General features: G+C 33.1%; 1 protein-coding gene and 1 long non-coding RNA gene across 5 annotated transcripts in view; one reads left to right on the top strand and one right to left on the bottom strand.

Moving 5' to 3' along the window:
* Positions 1-19,504, top strand: part of LOC106461033 — a 67,601-nt gene that overhangs the window by 21,173 nt on the left and 26,924 nt on the right. The window lies entirely within an intron of this gene.
* On the bottom strand, positions 5,430-11,780 carry LOC111086153. Its single transcript, XR_002610901.1, has 2 exons — positions 11,514-11,780; positions 5,430-8,954 (listed from the first exon to the last, which is right to left on the bottom strand). It is a non-coding gene; the product is annotated as an uncharacterized LOC111086153 (long non-coding RNA).

The following is a 19,504-nucleotide window of genomic DNA, read 5'->3' as shown; positions in this document are numbered from 1 at the left end:
TGTTTGTCTCTTCGTCGTGAATATCTTGAATACAGACAATTGAAAATAAATAGAACATATTAGACAGATATTTGTTACAGATACAGTTGTTTGTCTCTTCGTCGTGAATATCTTGAATACAGACAATTGAAAATAAATAGAACATATTAGACAGATATTTGTTACAGATACCGTTGTTTGTCTCTTCGTCAGGAATATATTGAATACAGACAACTGAAAATAAATAGAACATATTAGACAGATATTTGTTACAGATACAGTTGTTTGTCTCTTCGTCGGGAATATCTTGAATACAGACAATTGAAAATAAATAGAACATATTAGACAGATATTTGTTACAGATACCGTTGTTTGTCTCGTCGTCAGGAATATCTTGAATACAGACAACTGAAGATCAATAGAACATAGAAGACAGCTATTTGTTACAGATACCGTTGTTTGTCTCTTCGTCAGAAATATCTTGAATACAGACAACTGAAAATAAATAAAACATATTAGACAGATATTTGTTACAGATACCGTTGTTTGTCTCTTCGTCAGAAATATCTTGAATACAGACAACTGAAGATCAATAGAACATAGAAGACAGCTATTTGTTACAGACACCGTTGTTTGTCTCTTCGTCAGGAATATCTTGAATACAGACAACTAAAAATAAATAGAACATATTAGACAGATATTTGTTACAGATACCGTTGTTTATCTCGTCGTCAGGAAGATCTTTAATACAGACAACTGAAGATCAATAGAACATAGAAGACAGCTATTTGTTACAGACACCGTTGTTTGTCTCTTCGTCAGAAATATATTGAATGCAGGCAACTGAAAATAAATAGAACATATTAGACAGTTATTTGTTACAGACACCGTTGTTTATCTCGTCGTCAGGAAGATCTTTAATACAGACAACTGAAAATAAATAAAACATAGAAGACAGATATTTGTTACAGACACCGTTGTTTATCTCGTCGTCAGGAAGATCTTTAATACAGACAACTGAAAATAAATAGAACATATTAGACAGATATTTGTTACAGACAACATTGTTTGTCTCGTCACGAATATCTTTAATACGGACAACTGAGGATCAATAGAACATATAAGAGAGCTATTTGTTACAGACAACGTTATTTGTCTCGTCACGAATATCTTTAATACAGACAACTGAGGATCAACATAACATAATAAAGGGAGTTATATTTAATGTAGATTCCCTTTATGTTACAGACATAATTTATAAAACTACGCGCTGTGTTACAAGTGTTACATGATGTCAGTCACTGTATATGGCAAGTGTCAGAATATACATCGGTCACAAGTATCTCATAACGTCGGTCAGTTTATATGGCAAGAGTCTCCCAGTACATCTATCTCACAAGTTTTATGTGATGTCTATCAGGGTATATGACAAGTGTTTGAATACAGATGTGTCGAAGGTGTTATACAGCTTTATATCTTGCATGTCAGAGTATATGACAAGTGTCTAAATACAGGTGTGTCGCAGGAGTTATATAGTTTTAAATAATGTCTATCAGGGTATATGACAAGTGTCTGAATACAGATGTGTCGAAGGTTTTGCATAATGTCTGTCAGTGTATGGGACAAGGGTCTGAATACAGGTGTTTCATGTTTTACATATTGTTTGTTAGGTTTTCTCATGACGTCTATCGTCTGTATTGCTTAAGAAGTTCTTTGTGAACTTTCAAATCTTTTTGTCAGTTATTTTTTCGTAAAATATTTTTGGCGTTTGCATCAGATATTTTTTGTTTGTTTCTATGTTTCATGATGCCAACAAGTCATCAAATTTTATTTACCTTTTTGTTTGTATATTTCATGACCCAACAATTCATTTAACTTTACTTACCTTTATTGTTTGTATGTTTCATGACGCCAACGATTCATCTAATTTTATTTATCTTTTTGTTTGTATGTATTCGCCCGTCTTTACACTGTTGGAGTAGTGTGTTTTATAGTCCAGGTACTTACACTTATCTGTGGATTGTGTTGCTTGTCTTTACACTGTTGGAGTAGTGTGTTTTATAGTCCAGGTACTTACACGTATCTGTGGATTGTGTTGCTTGTCTTTACACTGTTGGGGTAGTGTGTTTTATAGTTCAGGTACTTACACGTATCTGTGGATTGTGTTGCTTGTCTTTACACTGTTGGAGTAGTGTGTTCTATAGTCCAGGTATTTACACGTATCTATGTTTGTGTAGTTTGTCTTCACACTGCTGGAGTATTGTGTTCTATAGTCCAGGTATTTACACGTATCTATGGTTTGTGTAGTTTGTCTTCACACTGCTGGAGTAGTGTGTTCTATAGTCCAGGTATTTACACGTATATGTGGTTTGTGTTGCTTGTCTTCACATTGCTGGAGTAATGTGTTCTATAGTCCAGGTATTTACACGTATCTATGGTTTGTGTAGTTTGTCTTCACATTGCTGGAGTAGTGTGTTCTATGGTCCAGGTATTTACACGTAACTATGGTTTGTGTAGTTTGTCTTCACATTGCTGGAGTAATGTGTTCTATAGTCCAGGTATTTACACGTATCTATGGTTTGTGTAGTTTGTCTTCACACTGCTGGAGTAATGTGTTCTATAGTCCAGGTATTTACACGTATTTGAAGATTTCCTGTAAACTTCTATGGTATGAGTTAAGTACTTTTGTAACGATTAGAAATTGGATCTCATATATTTCTATTTTTATATTGAATTAGATCGCCTAGTTTTATGTATTCAGGTGATTCATGAATTCTTGACTCTCGTCTGTAGTTTATGGTCATGTTACCAATAAAAGATCAACATTCCTGAGACAGATTATGTTACCTAGCATGTTAATAATTGATAATTCAGCTTATTTTGTATATAGTTGTCTAAAAATATTATCCAAGTTATCACTTTTAAGTGAATCACAAATCGTTCATAAACCAATTGACTTCAAATAAGACATTTATGCAGAGACCTTAGTGTAGAGATTTATAGGAAAAAATTAAAGTCAGCCAATTACAGCAGGGTATTGTGAATGGTTACGAATATATATCATATTTGTTTCATTAGTATATTACGGAACAACTTTCAAATTTATTTATTTTTGTTGGTTAGATTTATGTAAAAGAAAACAGAAGCTGACTATTATCATTCGTCGATTCTGATTTATCCCAGTGGTGGAATACCTACCCCGAGACCAAATCAAAAGTTCGCAGCTGCAACCGAACGCTATTTGAAAGTAGAAGCAGTTCGAAAGAAACTTCAGAATATTTACCTTTAACCAAATGCCCAGCGAGATTTATTAAATTTTTTAAAGGCCACAAAACAGGAATTGTGTCAAGAGCATTTTCTGTGGCCCAAGACAATGAATAGAATTCTTTTAGCAGATGGATGACGCTTCACCGTGCAGCCAGAAAACAGGCGTATGTTCATTTGTAAATAATACTAAACGATTCAATCCCATTTTTATAGAGGGTCGTGATGCATTTGACAAATGTCGCAGTGTAATGTGGTTAGAAATATGCAGTGTGGGGGGTACAGACATCAATGATTTGTGAAATAGTAACACTAATGCCACATACCACATCCTACGACCCGTTGTGCTTCAATATGATAATGAATTAGTCCTTACTTTAACCCTAAATTTCCTTCAGCAACATCAGCTCATCCTGTTCATATGATATTAAATAATATAAAGATGTAATATCACTTCTATCAACATCTACCAGTTATTTACATCACTAGATGCCTGATTTATATAAAAATGAACATATATAAGAGAAAAAATATTGAATGTTGGAAATAAAACAGATTATCAAATGTTCTGTTTCAGTCAAATAAAGAACTAATCAAAGTCATAAATAAAGCTGTCAGCAGGAATGAGAATCATTTTCTTCATTTAATATCCAGTTGAGGTCAATTACGAAGTAAAATGAACAAGATTACGACACATATGATATACAACATTGTTTATTGATAAAAAGGGGACATAGATAAACGTTTCGGAATTCTATCAGATTCCATCTTCGGTATCTAAAGCAAAATAAAATGAATTTACACAAGTCTTTGTACATTGCTAAAGTACAAATGCTAAATTTAACGATAAGTAAACAAATAAAACACAAAACAGTAATCATGAAGAGAAACTACAGCAAGAAAACACAACAACAACAACAAAAAAGTAAAATCAGTAATACCAACATATAAAAAGATGTATAATTTAAATGAAGACTGCATGTTGTTCAGTGTTGGGGAGTGCTGTTTGATGTGGAGGGTTTCTTTAATCAATAATTCCAGGTCAGTATTAGACTTACAGAGGATAGAGAAATTTGATAGTATAGGTTGATGTCCTGTTTCTTCACTAGTTGGCGTATAGGGGAAACACAGGGGTTACCTTTTTTTTTGCGTTTTGATGGAAATTCCCATATGTTCATAGGCTCTGACTTTTAAATGGCGTTTGGTTTTGTCAATACAGGAGGCCTTATAGTCTCCACACGTGTAAAGATAGACAAGCCAGGAACAATAAGAAATGGGGAGGAGATTTTTAGTAGGGAAAAAATTTTTTATGCGGGGTTTGAATTTAAAACTAACCTGAAATCCACTTGAGGGTAGTAACGACCAAATATGCGTTTAAGTTGATTTTTTAAATTTAAGCTTTGTATGCCAATATAGGGAAGACACGAGTATATAGTAAGTTTGGGTACAGTTGGTATCTTAATTGGATTTGTGAGTTTCTTTGTTAGGAAGGTGTTGGTAATGTTTTCTAATAAGTGTTGTGGGTAGCAGTTACGTTTCAGGATATCATGTAAGAACGAAATTTCAGAGTGTAGATTAAGATACGTGGAGCACAGGTTGTAAGCTCTGTTTAGCAAGCATGTAACAAGGTTTCGTTTATACGTAAACGGGATAAAGCTATCGTCGTTTTCCTTCGAACACCTCGATTGCTAATGTCCTGATTCGACGATATGGAAATGATACTCTGCGTGTATACCGTGCCTGTGAAAAATGGGACTTTAAAATTAAAAAAGTTAATCTCCATATTTTTGCAGTTTCCAAATATTTTTTTTATTTGAATTACTTATTTAGCGTTTTTGGAACTGCGAGAAAAATGGCAGAGGTGTGACATACAGTAAAGGATGACAGCAAATGAGAGTGATGAAATCCCGAAAGTTTATAACGATAAATGTGTGTGTGTAGGATCGTAAACTGTAATAAGGCAAACAGGATTTTAGGTTGTGTACATAGAACTATTGAGTACAAGTCGAATGAGGTCATCAGTTCACCCTGTAAAGTGCAAGTTAGACCATATTTGGAATATTGTGTTCAGTTGTGATCACCTTATTTAAGAAAGAATGATGAGTTTGTAGAAAAGAACTGTCAGATTGATTTTGGGTTCGGAGGGGTGATCGAAGGGGAATAGGCTGAAATGGAATCTCTTAACATATTTTTTGCTGTAGAGGAGAAGGACTTTAAGGAAGAACATGATTTAGGTTTTTAAGATTTTTAGAGGTTTTGAATCCACAAATCCAGGAGACATTTTCATTTAAAAAATGAAGAAAGTAAGATTAGAGGACACAAGTTTAAGATGTAGAAACCACTCCAGTTAATGCAGTGTTACTTTTCTAATAGAGTGATCAATTTCTGGGAATAGTTTGCCTTCAGAGGTGGTAGAAGCTGCATAATGGAGGACTTTAAGAATAAATTGAATGAATATATTTTAGATATTGGGTTGAATGTAGGAAAAAGGGGAGGGATTTCTATATGTAATTTGTAGTAGGATGGAAGTGGAAAATTGGATAGCTTAGATCAGCCAAATGACCTTTTGTTATCTCTTGGAAATGAAATAATAGTACATATTTCACTGGTTTTTAAAACAACAAAACCTAAAAACACTGAAAATATTGTGTATAATCTCCCTCTTCTTTTTTTGCTGAAAGCATATTAAGGTTATTATGTAAATATCTAATTTTGGGTCGCTTAAATCGTAAAGGTTCCCCAACACTTAGATGACGACCGTTACGTCCACTGGAAACAGTGGTATTGTTTCGACCGAAACTTTTTACAAAATAACTCCTTTTTTTTTTGTTAGTTTCACCGAGGATCTTATTCTGATGTGAAATACAAAATTAATAATTAAGCCAATATACAAAATTTCACAGCGTACAATGTGCTGCCAAAGTTAGGGTGATTTAAAAAGCATCAGCTATATTTCGTCTTTTAATACTTTATAATTTTAATTCTTGTTTACTTCATCGATATGTTATTGTTATGAATAAAACAAGACTTGTTCATCCAGACCTTTCCTCATTTCGTTATTATCAATGTTTTGTTTTTTTTTTGTTTACTTCATTATTAAACTTCTGCATGTCACGTACAATAAGTGCCTAGTGCTATTGTGGCTTATATTTCATGGCATATTATAATATTGTATCAAATGACTACATGTATGATGAAATATTGTTTGTGTCAAAAGTTAGGCTCCAGGCTCACTGCTGACCAATGAACGATTCGTACTGTTTCATGACCTTGCGAAAGTGTTAAATCGCCCTAGGATCTGCAGTATCTACAGAGCACAGCTTTTGTGTGCCTACGAAAATATAATCCCTTAACAACCTGCATTGCACTGTGACCACTAGACTTCAATAACACCTAGACACCAGTTGAGAGACACTGCTACCCCCCAAATCTTTGTAATAAATAAATAAATACAAGCTATCATTGGTTGTTTATGTGAATTAATTTATAAGTGTTTGTTTGTCAATAATTTTACATAATAAAATATCTTGTATATACATAGACCTCCACACAATACCCCCAGCTTATTTTTCAGGTTTCTTGATGGCAGACATGGTGTCCATACAATAAAGTCACAATACTTTCTTCCAGTAATATTTAGTTCTCCTTACACTTGGTAGTAGTAATCATGGTTATTCTTCATATAAGACAGCCATTCTCTAGAGTGAAGTAGAAACCTTTGATCTTTACAGGTGCTTCCTCAGGAGTCAAGTGCTGTTCAGTTTTGGGACACTTGATTTCTAAAATCCTGTCTTGTCTGACAAGTCTGTTAGGAATAGTTCCAAGAAATCCGTATTCCAAGTCTACAAATAACCTACGCTTTTCTACAGAAACATTATTTTTCGTTTTTCATAGCTGATGTATTGATATCGGTACTGTAAAGAGGATTTTTCACTGTCAGTTAATGGTATCTCTTCTGTTTTCAAATGACAATTTTATGTTTACCAATGGTCTCTTTTTGCAGTTTATCCCGTTGTCATGTGGGTACTTGCAACTGTTTAAGTTTTCTTTTTTTAATTCAGCAATTAAATCTGGTTCTTTATCCGGCCAATTAGTATATTCCCCGTAATCCATATAATAAAATGAACTGAACATTCTAGAATTGTTTTTCATTTCTAAACCCCTTCGAGATGTTTTTCCTTCTGGGGCTAAAAGCCATCTCCTGCATTTTTCTCTACTTTTAGTGGCGCATTGGATATATATTTTTAAAACAATATTTGGGCTTTTGAACATGAAGAATTTCCAGACTACATGATGCCAATTCGGTCCTAGTTGGTAATACAAACCAGCTCCTTGGAATCTATTTCTTTACGAGTTTCTCCTTGAACGATGAAACTGTTTGCCACGAACAAACTTCTCTATTCAATTCATATGCGTTTCAACAACGTTGCTTGTTTCGTTCTCAATACGTTGAGGTGATTTCTGAACAAGAAGATCAACGGTATTTGTTAGTTTAACCAAAAGAACTCAGGACATGGATGAAATAATGTTACTGTCATAATCCATGTTCTCTTTCTTACAGTATTGGTCCCTGCATTTACTGTGTGAGCCAATCACATGATAAGGACCATTTCCGAGATCTTATTGTAAACGTCTGTAACATGAATCCGGTAGAGAAAAATGATATGTTATTGTTCTTCTTGCAGCAGCAGATAGTCGCTTTATTCTAAAAGCTGAAGGGACACGGACACCTTCAGCATTCTCTTTGGCAATATCGTGCAAAAATAGGTGTAGCAACACACAGCATGATTGGCACATTCTAATTACTGAACTTTAGAATCATACTTTACCTTTTCAATAATTCTTTTATGCTCATTAGAATCGCAATCTCCAATTAATCTAAGAAATCGAACCCCGTGCATTTCTTCACTTTGTTTAAATCACTCCACTATTATATCTGCTTCCATTGACGTTGATGACTCATCCCAGTTTTATTGCATAAGTGATCGTTCTTTATATTCTTTTTATCATTACCTGCACAGATACAGCAGTATTTGTTACTGATAAGCATTATTTAATCCCCTTTCCAATAATAACAGCCACGCCATATTTTGCACTGTATCGATGTTCGTAGCTTCTCTGATTCCACCCATTATCAAAAATGACTGCAATGGAATGTGTACCATCAGTTTCAAATTATTTATTTCTTATTGCTAATTCTCGTTCTTCTCTACCTGCTGCAAGCATTTTTTGATAAAGAGTATTGCTCCAGCTATCTCTTTTTTTTTTTTCATTCTTTAAAAATGTTTTCTGCCTCATCGCAGAAATTTCCATCATAGAAAATGTCTCGTCCATTTGTGAATGTCCAGAACCAATACTAACAAAACCCTATGTTGCTGCTTCATTTTATCTCTTGATGTTCTAGGTTTTGTTGTGTGACTAATAACTGTAAGTTTCCTTTTACAAATTTCACATCGTAAAATAAAGAAGCTAAGTAATCCTTTTCTTTTTCGTTTTCTGGTCTGGGAACATTTGGACAAATTCGCTGGTGATTAGCAAATAGGTGGTATAATTCGTTCCAGACGTGACCTTTGTCTGTGATACGATTTCCAGACCAACAAGAAATCACTGCCGCTTTATCAAAAACTGCTGTCTCCACTTCTGTCTGCACTGAATCATTCTGTAGGTGACAAGGCTTGTCTTTATTTACAAGGAAAAGACTTGGATGTTTCCTGTTAAAATATAAAACAATCATTACAAAAATATTAACTTTATTTTTAAACACAATAAAATAGACAATGACTAAAAGTACAAATCATCTGGTTTTTGTTTTTCCTCCTTGAAAGTTTTCAACATTATGGGACTGCTTCCGTTTAGAAAATGGTCTGACTTTCATAGTATTCGACATATTGCCCACTCTGTTTGTGTGCAACAGTGACCTCAGGCATCAGTTAGTTAGAGACATCTTCTAAAAAGTCGAAACTGGAATTTTTTTTTCTTCGCGCGATACTTTCATCTTCTTATCACATATTAAACAGGTAGATTAATCTGATAAAACATAAACTTGTAACATTTTCATGTCGACTTTTTGTTATCGAGTAATATTGTTTAAACAATTTTCAGAGTATTGTTTGAATTGAAACCACCCTTTGAATAAGACCGAAACATCCGTTTTGGTATACTCCAAGGTTATTAAACCATTCTTTGAATAAAGCTGAACAAACGGTTTTGGTTTCGATATACTCCATAGTTATTGAGACACACGTCCCCTGGTAGGATAGTGATAAGTTTACAAATGTACAGTGCTAAAATCCGGGGTTCAATTCCCCGCGATTGACACCACAGATAGCCCAATGAATTTTTGCTCTAAAACAAAGTGAGGCCGAACCAACGTTTTTCGTTTCGGTGTTATCCAGGATTAGTCAGCAGCATGCTACATGTCTCACCATAAGTTGAATCTTTGATGAAATTGTTATTTTGTATTGCTGCAAAGTACAGCATGGATAGAAATAATGAAATAAAATTACATTCAATTGAGGAGAAATTATCGGGAAGATTACTTTTCCTCATGTAAAGTTGCATTTCCTCATGAATTGTTTTTTGTTGTTTTTTAATCCGTGCAATATGTTCACTTTCGTTGGTTAAAACTAAAGGAATAGGATGGACCATGCATTCCCGATCGGGAAAGCCAACTAAAAATATGAAATTTCTCCAGAAAAGTTAAATTCATAGGGAATGTAGTATTTCGATCCCTTTGTAGCTTGCAATGCACCATAATTTAATCGTGCCATTGGTTGAAATTTAGGTAATGCAGTGAAACTTCTACATTCTTGCACGTTAAGTCACTTGTATGTTTAATCTTTCTGTTATTGAGCCCGAAGTCATCGTGTAAACTCCATTTTAGATTAGTCAGTCTTGTCTTTAAGTAAATATCACTTTTTCTGTTATTGAGGGACATTGAACTACTTGGAAATTATAAAAACTTGTCAAAATTAGTTAGGTTGTGGGAGTGAGCATAAACAAGTATACTCTATTTGATTGCAAGCCTCTGAAAGCAGTTAAATATAAGTATTAAATGTGTTTAAAATTAGCTATTCCTTGTAAAACTTATTAAGATTTTACATGTTAGTTTTAAACACTCAAAACGTGTGGTATCTTTTCTAGGACTTCTTTTCATGCACATTTTATATGAATTATTTAGAGAAATTGCAAAACTAAGTCATTATTTCCCATAATTATGATAACCCGCATTAAAAATAAAGGCCTAAAATTTTCTAAATCTTCCTACTTATAATTATTAAACATGGTGCTTCAAAAATTTATGAATGAAGTATACAGAGATTTTAAAATCAACAAATATATCTTACGCATGCAGTGGAAAGAGAACTTGCCTATCATGTTGTTTTTTGTAACCTTAGCTGAGAATGATGGTATCATTTCTTTTAGACGGATCTTACTTCCAGTGAAAGATATTTCGAATTAACAAATTATTAACTGTGATTTGCTAAAACTTGCAAATTCTTTATCTTGTTGGCACTAAGAGATGTGTCCAATAAATGTTTAGAACGACGTTGGTAGTTTGTTTTTTCAAAAGTTATTAATAATTCTTCCTGTCCTAAATAATAAAAATAGTTACAGAACGGTCGGTTTGGTAAATAGTAAAATAAAAATTGAAATTCTTAACTTTACATTATGAACTTTTCATGCTAACTACAGAATACAGTTTTATAATCATGATTACATATGAATTCCTTATTAATGATGATAAGTCACTTTGATGATACCATGTTAACATAACCTTGTTCTAGTCGTGATGGAGAAGTCACTGTAGTGATACCCTATTAACATTACCTTGTTTTAGCGCTAATCGAGAAATCAATGTGGTGATACCATGTTAGCTATGACTAAACTGACAACATATCCCTGTTTTAGTTGCTCAAGAAGGGTAATAAATATAATAACGCCTCTAAAGTAAAACTTTACTTGTTGGACACACAAAGGCACCTCATTTAGCAGAAAGTGAAATTAGGCTTTCTAAGTTTGTTGCGAAATATTTTCATTCAAGTACAGAAATGTAACTTTTTGAAATGCTTTTCCGTTCCTTAATGTTGCTTTTATAAATTTAATAAAAAAGTCGGTGGTTGTTTTCTCTGGTAATCATATATTCTTTGTTCCGTAACAATAATAAAAGTTATGAAAATTACCTTGGTATCTGGAAAAACAATTTAATGCAACAGTAAAAACACTTCAGGACATTTAAAGTATAATTATGAAATGAAAAACATAGAAACCTTGAGATGGGCTGTTAACAACAGCTATTTTGAAATGCCTTGTGACATACACTCATCCTTTTTACTGGAAGAATCCTCAATTCATCAGAAGCGCCTTCACTCAATATTTCCTGTTATACTGGGACACTTGCCAAATTTTAGTTTCTTACAATATACTTATGAAAGTCACATTAATACGGAAGAATAACAAGACTGTGTATATTCGTAAAAAAGTGCCACAGAATGCTTACACATACGTGTTTCTGAATATAACGGCTAGCTAATAGACCAGAGATATTACGTAAGTCGCAATGCACAAGTTAATATAAGGATGTGTCAGTTTATTTATTAAGTAATACCAATATAGGGCGGTTCACAATTATTCAAAAGACCTTGTGACCGTTAGTGTAACCCCTATAGAGATCTCAAGGGCAAAGTGCAGTTCTATTAATTTAAGTGCTGTAGAAATAAAAGACAAATTTATTAAGTCATGTAACTAACATCCTTGTTATCATCAGTATAGTAAAACTGTTTGTTATCACCTGTCATCAAGCTTTATATGTTTAGTTACTTATTATTTTATGTTATATAGAATAGTAATATTAATATTATTTAATACTGATGTAGTTTTAAGAATGTTTCTAGTAAATTATTTTGATGATTACATAATAAAAGTATTAACATAACATACGGCCAGCAAATAGCCATTTGGTTGGTCATTCAAGGCTATCCTGCCCACCCGTCCTTGAGAAAATTAAAAAATCAAACCTATCCTTCAATTGTTTTACAGAAAATCAGTGATTCAACTGTTATAAATTGCTGGCCTTCACCACACCAGACTACTAATTCCATAAGTCCGTCACGCTGTTAAAAAACCGGAGCCTAGCTTGCCTTTTCCAGATGTTAAAATTGATGAGTCCTCTCTTCCTGTTATATTCATAATATAGGGGAAAAGATATCAGAATCCTTTATCCTATCGAGGTCCCGGATAATCTTGTTAACTTGAATAAAATTATCTTTTACCCTTCTTTTCTCAATAGAAAATAAGTTAAAAGGTCTTAATCTATCTTTATAGAAATAACTCTTTTCATCCTTGGAATTATCCTAGTAACCTTTTCTCTGTTAGCTTTATTGCTAGCAATCGAGTTTTGAGTGACATATCTATCATTTGCGAAGATTCGTTTTTTTCAGTTACGCTACTAGTGAGTTCATATTTACATTAAACGTGAGATTCAAATTATTATGACAACATAAGTGCACTTCCTTACACTTATTATAATTAAAGGCTTTTTGCCAGATATCCAACTTACCATGTCGTTCTCTAATGCCTCAATATCCTCAGAACAGCTAGAAATTCCCAATAGTTTAATTTACTAATTATGCCCCTATCCATATCATTAACGCAAATAAAGAGCAAAGGCTCAAGCACTAGCCCCTGAGGTACTCCATTAATAACAACTTTTATCTCTCCCATTCAACCTGCCGACAATCCAATTAGTAGTATTTCCCCAACCCCTACCGATGTGAATTTCTTAGATAACCTTCCGTGTGACATATTATCAAAGGCTTTTTGAAAGGAAAAAGCTTAACTACACTAATTACATACTTTTCCATCATACAGATACTCTAGAAAAAAATATAATATATTTGTAAGGAAATGTGTCCTGTTGCAGAATTCATATTGGCTTTTTTTTTTCATATCAGATTGTACTAACTGCTTTTGTAAAGCTTCTATTACTAGAATTCTTCCTACTATAAAAGTGAGTCTAACTGGACTGTAATTTGCAGGACAACTATTATCTCCCCCTTAAAAATAGGAATATTATAGGCAGCTCACCAGTTCTCAGGCACTGCCCACTCTATTGATCTACTAAAAATGAGAGAGAGCGGCTCGTATATTTGATGTTTGACTTCTTTTATAACCCTAGAGAAAACTTGTCTAAACCTGTTGCTTTACCTATTTCGAATTTCTACTTACCACCAAGGGATTAACATCTAAATGAAGCTTACAAACATTTATTCAATCAAAACATTTGTTATTTGATAAGGGTTAAAATATACAGTAGAGTACGTAAACCCAGTTCAGTGGCCGTCGAAATCCTAAGGTGAGATTCAGCGAAGTTCTCAAACTGATTCTTGAAAGGCATGTGTGTGCGTGACTTTACGTGTAGTATAATTTATACACGTATTTAAGTATTAGTACTTTCAATCTGAACAGCACCTTGTATGTACATAGGTTAAACAGCCAGGCTAGAGACCACTTAGATTCAGGCATAACCTTAACTAATATTGAACTACTAACCACAGGGAAGGAAGCCAGTGAGCAGCAACCGCCGCAATAAGGGATTTTACTTTGAACCAAATAACGGGATCGACTCTTTTTTCTCACTCCTATTGTTGTACACAAAAGTGATCCTTCCGGAAGTATGAAATAATCCGTCTTGTGGGTGAATATTTTGGTCGTTTTTTTTTTTTTATGTCTACCATAATTATGTAAGCCACTATAGTTATTGTTGTAAGCTTTGGTAAGCGGGAAATTTGACATTATGTAATGAGCGCATGGCTTAACGTTTGGAATTTTCACTAAAGTTTTAGAACAGTTTGAGCAGTATAAAATGCGGGTTAGATCAGAGTAAATGGGTGATTTGATTATTGTGTTAGCTAGTTCGTTAGTCATTTTTTCTGTTACTATTAGACAGTTCAGTTTTATGAATACTGAGTTTGTGTTTCAATGAAGAAATAGAGGAATGAGAAAGTACTGCGGCTAGAGAAATGAGCAATTAAGTGAAATTGCTGTATTAGCACATACTGTGAACCTAGGACTGTCATTAAACATTGGTTAAGCTAAGTTGTAGAACTTGTAGTCGAAGAAATAAATATTTTCGTTATCAGTATGTAAATCGGACTTTGCAAATATTCTTTTTTAACAAGTAAGCCAAAATAGAACACCCAACAATAAAAACTATTACAAGTTTATGATTTATTGACATATGTATGTCTAATAAAGCAGGTAATGCTTGCGCACAATATAATAAATAATATAACAGAAAGGAAACAAAGGTCTCGTAGATTAATTTACTCTAATGTTGCCTAAAAGAATTTCAAGGATTCCCTTTTGTTTCTGTATAGCATTACTTGTTTATTTAGGATGATTATTTTAGTAAAATACAACTCACCAACTCCTCGCCTGTCCGAATAATCTTCCTAGGTTTTTAATGTATTATAAAATCAGAATCATTAGTCTCTTTGATTGAACACAGGGTCACTTGTTCAAGTTTGGTTTTTTGTGGGTCCCGTACAATTTCCAACTTTTCATTTCCAACTAATAATTGTCTAGGACTTTATTGCTGTTTTTTACTTTGTCTAATTTGAACATTATGCCAAAACAATCGGTATAAAACAGCGAGTAGGAAATATCCGCCAATTACAGTTGAAACCAAACTTGTTTCATGTTATACGAATAATACCAAAGTTTTTGTTTTTAATAGTACCTCTATAATATTTCCAGTCTAAGCCAAATGTAATTACACATAACACAGTGTCATTCTATGATCATTAACCTAGAACTATAGCCTCAGTATAACATTCAAGTTATATAACTTTCAAGTCACAAACGTGGAAAGTCATCTGAAATTTTTATGCGTTACTTACGTCCTAGATAATCAGTTCCCAATTCATTTTTGTCAAAATTTACTCGAACTTTAGGAAGAGTGGGGAAAACCCTTATATATGTATTTGATTTTCTATTACAGGTTGACGCTGTTATTTATTCAGGGACATAAATTAACATCTAGTTATATTTTTGAGCCTGGCATGGTCTGGTAGTTAGAATGCACCACTTGCAATCTGCGGGTCGCTGGATTGGATGAAACCTGACGCCGAATATGCCCACCATTTCAGCTGTATGGGCATTGTGATGTTACGTTCAATCCCACTATTCGTTGGTAAATAGTGGTTCAAGATTTGACGGCGGGTTATTGTTGACTAACTTCCCTCCTTGTAATTTATCACTCTAAAATAATGGATGGCTAGCGTAAATAGTTATCGAGTAGCTTTGCTCAAAATTCAACAGCAACAATTACACATTGTTAAGCTGCATTATTTCTGAGTAGAAATATAAAATCTAACCTAGGATTTAGACTTATTACTGACAGTTGTTAAATAAGGTATTGTACATATTATTTTATGTTATACGTTTCAGACGAAAAAATGATTTTTTTCTTTTTTGCAAATATTGTTTCTATCGTTGGGTGAGTTATTTTTAATTATTTGGTAGATATCATTCAAAATCCAGTCTACTTAATGAAAATAACCGGTTTTATTTCTTTTATCATAAGTTTACCGAGCGATAGGTCTAACTCACAAATAAAATCAAAGAGTTGTATCTACGGCACAAACTCAAAACTGACTGGCTAATCAGTGGCGCAGAAACCAGAAGAACAATCGCTCTACCAAAAATTTGTGTAGAGGGAGTAAAAAACAGCGAAATTTACATTAAGAAATTGTAAATTTTATTTGTCAAAGTTTTCAAAAACTTCGATATTGTATAGTGTCATTAATTACTCTATAACAATAACCACGTGTAATTGATGATATCTTACAAATTTCGGGTAGTTGAAAGTGTCTCCTCGTGGCAAAATGGAGTTCTCTTCCATTGTTGTTCTCTGGAAAATTCAAGACATTGCGTGCATGTCACGTAAATTTCTACTCGTCAAACTATACAAAACGTCTCAATTAAAATATTAAAAAATACTTAACAACAGTGTAATTTTTTGTGTTACATCACCATTCACCGTGTGGTTAAAGCTGAATTGCATATCCTACAATTTTTTTCTGTCATCATCTTATGTTTTTAAGGTAAATGTAGCTGTGCTTTCTTCAATTATGTATGAAGTGCGACTCTTCAGGGTCTTTAACTTCGCAGAGAAGTTTCTACTTTACTCACCATAGCTGTTAAATCGACTATAACTTCGAACTGAACTTGTTAATTATTCATACTGAAGAAGGATATATATATATATATATATACATATGTAAGATTAGAGTATCGCATGAAAAGTAAAAACAACAACAAATATTTAGCAAGTGTAGGTTTCAAATTCAACAGTAAGCCTTTATAGAATGAACTATTTGCTATATCACCTGTTCTTTTCCTTCTCCTTTCAAGAAATGATAAAATTGTTCGTTATCATGTATTAATCATGCGGAGTACAGATAAGAATCGAGTTACGATATATATATATATATATATAAACACACACAATATCATTGTACTTAGCAGTAAAGCGGTCAGAAAGATCTGAACATTAGATCAGGTAAAATATTTACAAGTACTTATAGGAAGTTTAATGAACATTTATATTTCATTTTCCATTTTAAAGTGTTTATAGTTTTTGTTTAATATATCTGGACATTAATAATCTTAATATAGCGCTTAGTGTTACTAATTAAGTACAGTAATATTTATCATTATTAAACATGTAATTATAAAATTACTAAGACAATTTTACTCGGGATTACTAATGTTTTTGTGTACGTTGTAACCACTATTTTCGGTCAGTTAATCGATATTGAAATGCTAATTTCTCCTTTTATTTTAATGATATTCATTCAGTTTTATTTAACTATCGACTGAAGCATACATATTATATACTTATGCAAAGAAAGAAAGCTAAACAAAAGTTGTAATTTTAGAAAATGTTGTGTGGTAAAATGGTCTTATCTGTTAAAAAAAGGCAATTTTTGAAATAAACATAAAGTAAATATTTACTTTGAAGTACTTGTATTGAAACAATGTACTATTTCTATCTTATAATAATTAGGGATGGTATTTGTTCTGTGAACTGAGCAAGAAGCGTATCAATGTACATCGTAAAGTATTATGTAAATAACTAAATATTACTTGAATATTGTAGTTTATGTGCTGCAACTCTGACTGGCATGCGTGGTCGTGTAATAATATCCTTGTTAATGTTTCCTGCTAATTTATGATTCCATACTGCTAACATGTTGAATCTTCTATATAAACAGGTCTTTTGTCCATGGAAGCAGATCATGGACGCCTAACACATAGGATAGAAGGAGCCCATGTCCTCCCACTTTTTCCATTTAGCGTACATACACTATTGTTAACAACTATGTTAGATTGAACTAGTCCCCCCCCCCGCACTTTCTAATAAAATTAGGCGGTCATGAGACAGTTATTTTAAAGTGAATGAACGATTTTTTAAGAGCTGGCATTCAAGCAAAGTTTCATAGTGTAACAGTAATGAAGATGAAAACGGTCGATAAGACACAGAACATTTTTATTTACAAAAACTACAGACGTTTCGGAATACACTTATTCCCTCTTCAGCGAAATCTGGAAATTGAGTAAGTGTATTCCGAAACGTACGAGCTTTTTTGTCAATAAAAAGCTTTGTGTCATATGAACCATCTTCATCTTTATCATTAGGCTTTATTTTCCCTATTATAAATTCATTGCCAACTTCCGTAGTGTTGAGATACAGTAAATGTCAAACAGCTAGAGGCTTAAGTGGTTAGTGTGCTTGATGGCATATAGGATAGTCCAAGGTTCACGCTGCGATACCGATCAACACGCTACGTAATATCAGCTGTTTGTTTGTTGTAAGACTGGCAATAAGTCCCATTATTTGTCTGAAAGCGCTTATGGCAGTGGTGCTGCTGACTAGCAGACCTCCTTCTGGTCAGTAATTCAAAATTCACTATACTCTACTGTGGACTACAGTTTCGCCTATTCAAGGCTCATTGGCAAAGCAGTCCACAGCTGAAGGTACAGCGAATAAAAGAAAATATTATGCCTGTAAATCACAGGTTATGTTTTCAATTTTACCTTTGGTGAACAAAAAAGTAATATCTTCATCATCAAACAGAATAATAAATTTGGCGCAATGACACAATATTATTTACATGCCTAAATTAACTTAGATTACTATATGATGAGTTAAAAAGGACTCAAAAATTCCATAAATATTATACATCATCATTATAAAAGGCCTAACTGTATTTCTTTGGTTTGCTGCCCAAAGCTGTGCTGATAAGTCGAAACTGCGGTCCATAGGAGAGTGTAAGGTGAACCAAGAATACGTTAGAACTCTACGTCTATATTCTATATACATAACCTACTGAGTGTGTAATTTATCTTATTCTGGCACATGACGTTAAGCTTGTATTGCTGCAAGGAATGTGTTCAGCCCAAAGGTACGATAACTCGGATGTTGTGTGTGTGTCAATCATTGTGAGAAAGGGTAACTTTCACATGTCGGGTAATAAATCATACAATGATTTCAATAAAGGGGGTGGTGAACACTAATTAAACATTTGTTTCTGTAAGCGATAAAACAAAAATACTCAAACCGAATGAATCTTGATACCAATGTGTTCGAGAATTGTGATTCAAGATTCTTGGGTATTATGTAACACTGAATTTCGTGTATAATTCAGTTTATCTAACAAAACAACAGTTAAGGATCATTAATAACGCGTTTGGAAACTTTTAACTGTAAACTGATGGCGGTAACCAATGTTTTTGTTATTCCTATGTTACCATGTAACATTTTACTGTAGGAATGTCGTAAAACTATTTTCGAATGACTTATCCACGAGCCGATACAGTCGCAAGAGTATAAGTTTTATTTAAAAAACTTTCATATTTTTTTGATAACCAGTTATTCGAAGTAACTTTTAAATATCAAACTTGATGTTACATACATATATGATCTTCACTGAGTAAGGAAATCTCACTTACAAACTTTCTAAAATTCTAAAGCATTTTCAACTCCAAAACTTTTGCTCAAAGAATACCAATTTATAAAATAATATATAGAAACATCTGACATATTTAAAATTTTAGACTTATTTTTTACATACTTATAATAAAAAAAGCTTCCTCTAACCAATTATTGAAAATACGACTCAAAACAACGAAATTCGTTGGCCAAAAGTTGTAACACGTAGTATATACTTACACCACAAAACAGTATCGTTTAAAA

This window comes from Limulus polyphemus, unplaced genomic scaffold (assembly GCF_000517525.1).
Source record: "Limulus polyphemus unplaced genomic scaffold, Limulus_polyphemus-2.1.2 Scaffold884, whole genome shotgun sequence".
NCBI classification, from domain to species: domain Eukaryota; kingdom Metazoa; phylum Arthropoda; class Merostomata; order Xiphosura; family Limulidae; genus Limulus; species Limulus polyphemus.
This window is presented reverse-complemented; position numbering and strand designations above follow the sequence as displayed.